Consider the following 7,526-nt stretch of genomic DNA (forward strand, 5'->3'; position numbering starts at 1 on the left):
AGTCTACTCAGACTCGAAAAGGGTCCGTAGACTCAACTTGCAGACTCGACTCGCAAACTCGCACGAGTTTATGGAAAATTAAAATCTGACTTTCAAAAGCTTGTAAGTGACACATACATGACACACAATATTTTTGAGCTTGTAAATGCCTCATATATGACACAATATATATATATATATATAATAGAGCACCAATTAACATAAAAAATTTAATTTCATTCTCCATAACAAATTTTTTTTAAAAAACTCGATAATAAAACAAAAAAATAGCAAAGTATGCGGCTAAAGACTCGAAGTACTAATTTCTTCTTAATTTGTTACTACATGAAGAAAAAAAACATAAAGCAAATATGCTAATGGCTTTAGACATCCAAAGCTCTAGTTAAATCATCACCACTAATATCATCACCATTATCTTCATTGGTATCTTGAGTATCATCATCAAATTCTACCCCATATGAAGCTCCTTCTTCATCCTTAACCAAAGTTGGATTGTTTGAAGTTCCATTTCCACCTAATTCAACATTGCCACCACCACTTTTCATAACATTAGTAACAACAACACCAGCTCCCACAATATTGTTAACAATTTAACTTCATTTTTCAGACTTTCTTCATTAAAATCATCAATTATCCATTCATCATATGAATGAATATCTTCAAATGAAATACCAATATTTTTTTCTTTTCCTTTTATACTTTTCAACTTAAAATTGTACATGGCATAAACCAAGTTATTCATATTTTTTTATTCAACATATTTCTTCTCTTTGTATGAATCTACAAAGCAATTTACAACCAATTTAGAATTGTACGCAGGTTCCACAATTTACGACACTTTTCTGTCTGTAGCAAGTTTTCGTTATTTCAAAACTATGAGCAATGCATTTTATCATAACTCGTAAATCACACTTTTGTCAAACATGTAGCAATATATTATATCAAAACAAACAAAAACAATTTTCTTTGCCATAAATCATAAATTTTCTAAAACATTTTTTCACGTCAAATTTATAGATGGGGATTGAGATCAACTGACCTAATAGAACAGTGGGGCATCACGTCTACACAATAAAATATACAAAAGAAACATTCAAGTGAAACATATAAGAAAATACTTACACAACAAAGAATTGATTTACGACAACAAACGCAAACAAAGCAAGAAACATAACAATGCACGTCGTCGATGAAGGGAGGAAGGAACTTTGATGAAACAAGAGACTGGGATAGAGACTTTATAGTGCAAGCAAAAAAAATGAGGATTTTTTTTAAAAAAATAAATAAAATCTTTTGGGGAATTTGGGCCTTTTTTCGATTTATTTATTTTTTTAAAAAACTCATAGAATCGTAATCTCTCCATAGACTCGCGAGTCTATACAAGTTTGTGCAGGTCTACCCGAATCTACTCGATTCTATCAAAAAACGATTCTATAAGCGAGTCTAATTGTTTTTGCTTCCTAGACTTGTAAACTCGTACGAGTTACGAGTATACCCGCGAGTTTGACATCCATGCTTGTAAATTTGTTATCATTATGTTTGTTTCCTTTCACGTTTGCTTGTGTGTGGTTAGGAATAGCCGGGAAGAAGTAACTTGAAGGAACTTTCTTAAATAACAGGCGTCGAGCTTACGACGTAAAACAAGCATGTTTATTTTTTTTAGTTTTTGTTTAGTTTAGGTAGTGTGATGCAATTGTCTAAACAAATTTAGATCGGACCTGTTCTTAAATTTCAAATCTTCACTTTTAAATTTGTTTAGACAATTTCATATGGTCTTTTAGTTTGTGTATATTAATAGTTGTGTGTTTGTCTTTGAGCTTGTTTTGAGTAGCTTGAGGAATTTGAGGTGATTTTCCAAGTTTGATCGTTTCGACTTGCGAGTGTATGGTAATGATTTTGTTAAAGCTTTGTACACGTTCAAGGTATGTGTTTATCGCTTTCTAGACTTTAGCATATTTATGATACTTAGGCTTTTTACAACTTTTATGTCATTCATTCTTTTGTATACTTGTTCGTTTGTGAATCACTTTAGTTCCCATCTTTTTGTGAGATAGCTTTCCATTGTTCACATATATTGGGGACCATAATTCTTGTTCTAACTGGATTTTATTATGCTTAATCTTTTGTTTGTGTTGATTATAAGATGCATGAAAGTGATCAAGGCATTTTTGTTCCATTTTGAGCACAACTACCTTGGCTAAATAGTCAATTTACCTTGTGAGTGTATGATCATTAGTAACCCCTTTGAGCTTTTTATCAATGTCTATGTTGTTTTGCTAAATGCTTGTCTTTGAGTGTTTGATTTTCCTTTTTGAATGGATATTGATTTCTTTTTTCTTGAACCCTCAACTTTGTGTTGTTGTATGAATTTTTACCTTGCCTTAGAAAGTAGGGAGTATTCATATGATGATACAGTTGAATTCAAGTTGGGGAGAAAAATGATTATGCATTTGTGGTTGATTTCTATGAGGTTGAAAGAAAAGAAAAAGAAAAGAAAAGAAATGTGAAAAAGAAGTGAAAAGAAAGAGAAAAGAGAAAAAATTTGAAAAAAAAAAACAAAAAAAAAAGTATGGAATAATGTTGTGTTAATAAGTATGTGATTGGTTTGAGAAATTTGGGATTATGAAGAAGTTTGATTGAAATTTTGTGTTTGAACTTTTGTGAGTTGATCACTCCCTTAGGTTTGGGCAATTTTTGTTTCGATTAGTCTTAGGAATTATCCTTTGTTTGTTCACCAAGCCACATTACAACCTTGAAAAGTCCTTGTGATTCTTGTCTTTGTGTTTTCAACATGATTTTTGGATGATTGCATAATTTAGTTTTTTGTTTGCAAGATTGTTGGATGAGTGAAAATACCCCACTTTTGTGTTTTTCATCTACCGATGATTGTGTGCTAGGTGTGATTCATTTTTGAACTAGTATTGTTTTAGAATTTTTGGCATATTCTTTGTATTTAGCATTTGTAACATGTTTATGTTATCGTCGTAGTTAGTGGTAAGTATGGTTCTTTGTGTGTATTGTTGTTCATTTGAGCCATGCATTTGTTTTTGTTTTTCAAAACTTGTTGTTGCGTAATTGCTTGAATATCACTTTTGTTTCCTTGAGTTAGTTTATTCTTGTTTAGGGACAAACAAGTTCAAGTTGGGGGGAGTTTAATAAGTGAAAATTATAGCTATTTTTGCATATACTTTTTAGTGCACTTATTGACTCTTTGTTGTTAATTTCGGTTGAATAAACCCAACTTTTGTGTAAATACGGTTAGTTTGTGTATACTTGTATTTTTGATTCATTTATATACCTTTTGATAGTTTTCCATTCATTTTGTAGGTATTGAGGCGTATTTGGAGCAGCAATAAAGTGTCGAAGACACGACTTCAAACGCGTGATTTTGAGCAACGAAACCAACTCGTCAAAGAATAAGGATCAAAATAAGGATTATAAAAATCATCAATTTGATTTCCATTTTTTCATTGTTAGATAGCTTTGAATAAGCTTTCCAACGCTTCGAATCGGGCGCAAATCGGAGTTACGATTCTCAAGTTATGGCCGAAACAGTGCAGAAATTTTCGCTGTTTCTGGTGTGTTCCGCCGGGGGAAGCCATTTAGCCGTCGGGCGAAGCGGTGCTGATAGAAACACGTTTTAAGGGCCAAAAAACAAAATTTTTAGGATGGTTTGGGTGTTTTTTGCCCCCACTCCATCACCAAACATTTTTGAGTTAGATTAGCTTAGAAAACAACTTTGGAGCTTGCATACGGATGATCCGGGGTGGATTGATCATCGATCGGAGCTGACAAACCGGAAGATTTTTTGTTCATTTCTCTTCCTCTTTGTGTATTTTCTCTTTGGTTGAGTTTTGTATATGGTTTTACTTTGAACTCATGTATATTTGTTGATCATGGTGTTGTATAAAGCTTACTTTACAAATCATTATTGATGTCTTCCTTAATCTTTTTGCTTTATGTTTGGATTTGGGTTGTTATGGACATGTACCTCACAAATCTTGATTAGGTATGAATATCTATTAGTTCTAGACTCTAGAGATAGATATTGGAGCTAATATTCACCGTGGGTATCAAAGCTTAATGCCTTTGTGTTGTTTGTGTTGGTTGAGAGATCGTCGACGCGAGCAATACGGTTGTCTGCTGTGTTGTTGAGGTTGGCTGAGAGATTGTTACCGAGATGATATAGTAGTTCTCTCTACTTTGGGTTAGAAATGACTTAGGGTGTGAGCGATGCTTGATGATATTGATGAGTATTGTAGGTTGAGTATAACTGATCGATAAGTTTAAGTTTGTGAGAAGTAGATTATATGCAATGCCTGATAAGTCTCTTCTCTCTTAGAAACGAATTCTTTTTGTGTTGATATTTACTTTTGTGTTTTTATCTTTAACAAATTCAATCTAAATTCATAACTTTGGAAACTGTTGAACGACAATTCAATGCACTGATCCCTGTGGAGACGATAATTTCCCAGATAAATACTTCTAAAACTTTTGTTGCTTGTCGCTTTACTGCTTCAACAAGCTTCCGCAATGCAACCATCTTCAAAGCCCATCTCATAGAAGAGGACACCCAAAGAAAGATTCAGGTCAATACTATCATTAGATGTAATATGCTCCCAAGCTCTTTAACCATGTTAATTTAAAAGAGATTAACATTATTGAACTGGACAAGGGTGACACGGTCTATGCCTTGTGTTCAATATAGACATGAGGGCAAATGGGTAATTATACACAATAATATTATCACGAAAAGGTTTTGTCAGATCACATGACATTTTCGTGACTTGGGTAGCAGTGATGTGTTGCTAGATACCGTTCATTGTTTATTATATTAAATGCGTGATTTAATATAATTGCCAACGTCGGGAGAACCTACAGGGTCACACACGTAAGGATAGATTGATGAGAGATAGAATAAATAAGGAACACCGTAAGGTACATTGTACTTGAGAGAATTATGGAACACCGTAAGGTATGGTGCACTTAAGTGAAATATGGAACATCATATAATATAATAATAGTTATTATTATTATTATTATTATTATTATTATTTTATAATAGTTATAAAATATAATAATAATAAGACAAAATACTCTTTTTGGTCCCTTATGTTAACCCCGGGGTTCATTTCGGTCTCAATTTCAAAAAGTGTCATATTGGTCCCTTAACTCTTCAAAAGGTGTCATTTTAGTCCTTTTTGTCACATTAGCGACGGAAAAACTCAAAAACTGGTCGCTAAATCAGACGCTAATATGACAAAAAGGACTAAAATGACACCTTTTGAAGAGTTAATGGACCAATATGACACTTTTTGAAGTTATGGGATTAATATGAACCCCGAGTTAAACATAATGGACCAAAAAGGGTATTTTGCCTAATAATAATAAAATATATTTATTATAATAATATATTATTATTATTATTATTATTATTATTATTATTATTATTATTATGTGGTGCACTTAAGTTGGACTTTTTAGCTTGCAGTCCACACAAGTGGTTCTATAAATGCAACCCTTGTGTATATGCTTTGTTACTTGATGAAATTAGGTTTGTGAAACCCTGGCCGTATTTCTCTCACATTCTCTCTCACTCAAAACCTTCATTCGTAGCAACTAGCTCTGAGAATGAAGGTTGTATGTTCGTATGGACTGAGTAGAGGCGTTGTTCTTCATCAACGCTCGTGACCTTCGATTCTGCATCAAAGGTTTTAATATCGACAAGAGGTAATTGTTTCTATCACTGATCATGCTCATTCGTAAGGATCTCTAAAGAATTTTTTTTGTTTTCCGCTGCATATTGTATCGCGATTTTCCTTTAGTGGTATCAGAGCCACTTATGAAACCATGATCGGATAGTTGATAGTTTTTTGTATTTTGTGTATTAATTCGATTAAAACACATAATAAATTAAATAATAATAAGAGATTAAATTTTGGCATCATGTTGTGTATGATTTGGATGATTCGATGTTGATTATGCTCTAGAATCCGACTTTTGTATAGTGAAGCAGCGATATGTCGATAATCCATAAGTTACACAAAATTGATTGATCAATTTCATATAAGATATGATTAATTATGATGCAACGGCGGTATATTTGATATGCCTTTTATTTCATCGATTCGATTTGAGTGATGATTGTGTTTCACGTGAATAGTCAATGTTCTTTTGATTCGGAATCCAACATTTGTATGGTGAAACAATAACATTTAGATCATTCAAATTGAATAATCGATCATTGCGGTTTTGATAATATGAATATGTTGCATTCGAGTTTATGACGATACAAGAGTTCTATTGCCAAGAGTTATAATATTTGGGTTTGGAACGACACAAGAGTTGTGCATCAGATTTGGGTAATTTTATAATAATATAATAAAAATATTGATAATTGTTATTGTTATTATTATAAGTTTTATTTGTTTCATGATATAATAGTAATAGTTATTATTATATTTAAAATGAATATGAAATGTTACAACAATAGCGGTTACGGAAAAGCATATGTGAATGATATAACATATGTTAGCACGAAAGTTGTTGTAGCAATCAATGTGACGACGTTGTGGTGATAATGAAAAATAAGCCAAACATTTTCTTATGTACCGTGGTGTCAAAACATTATGTTACATTAGTCACATGGATTTATCAAGTTAATTTAATTAGTATAATTATTATTATTATTATTATTTGATTTAAATAATTTGGTATAATTTTATAATAAGGCAGCGAATTACAAATAACTCTACATGATCAATTGTTAAAAATTAATTTAATTATTTAATTAACAGAAATTAATTGAATAATTATAATAATAAAAGTATATTTATTATTACTTGTAGCGGGAAATTTTTTGAGACTAAGGTCATTGATTGACTTAGCTCATATTTTAACAGAGTCGCCACCACGCTTTATTGTTTCAAAAGGAAATGGGAGAAAGAGCGAAATTAAATCCACATAAATTTTTAAAATCAAAACTAATAGAATTATCAGAGATTTGGGTAGGGGGGATTTTTTATGCAAGGGGAATGTTTTAAGCACCCCCCACATCTACGGTACTCCGTAGGAACCTTTTTATTGTTTATTATTGTTATAAAACTGATTTTGTGGTTTTTTGTTTAAATAGAGTGGGAGGATGAGGAAACAAGATTTTAAAAGTGAGCTCAGTAAGATATCGCATCTTAGGCCTACATACCCCTTAAGTGCGATTAATTGGGAAGTCAGAGCTTTTATAGTTTCTCTTAAAAGGAGAATACAAGGCCAAGTGGCAAATTTTTTTTGGGTATTGAGCTTTAACAATACTCAACGGGTTTTGAAAATGTGAAGCTTTAAAATATTTAACAAGTTTAATAAAAAGAGCCAAGCTTTAATAATACAAGGCAAGGGTTTAATAAAAGAGGTTGGTTGAGCTTTAACAATACAAAATCAATAGTTGATTTTATAAGGGTTGAGCTTTAATAGAGTGTCTTAATATTCTGTTAGTATATTTCAGTATTGTTGTATTCTCTATAAAGCAAGAG

Source organism: Vicia villosa, linkage group LG7 (assembly GCF_029867415.1).
Source record: "Vicia villosa cultivar HV-30 ecotype Madison, WI linkage group LG7, Vvil1.0, whole genome shotgun sequence".
NCBI lineage: Eukaryota > Viridiplantae > Streptophyta > Magnoliopsida > Fabales > Fabaceae > Vicia > Vicia villosa.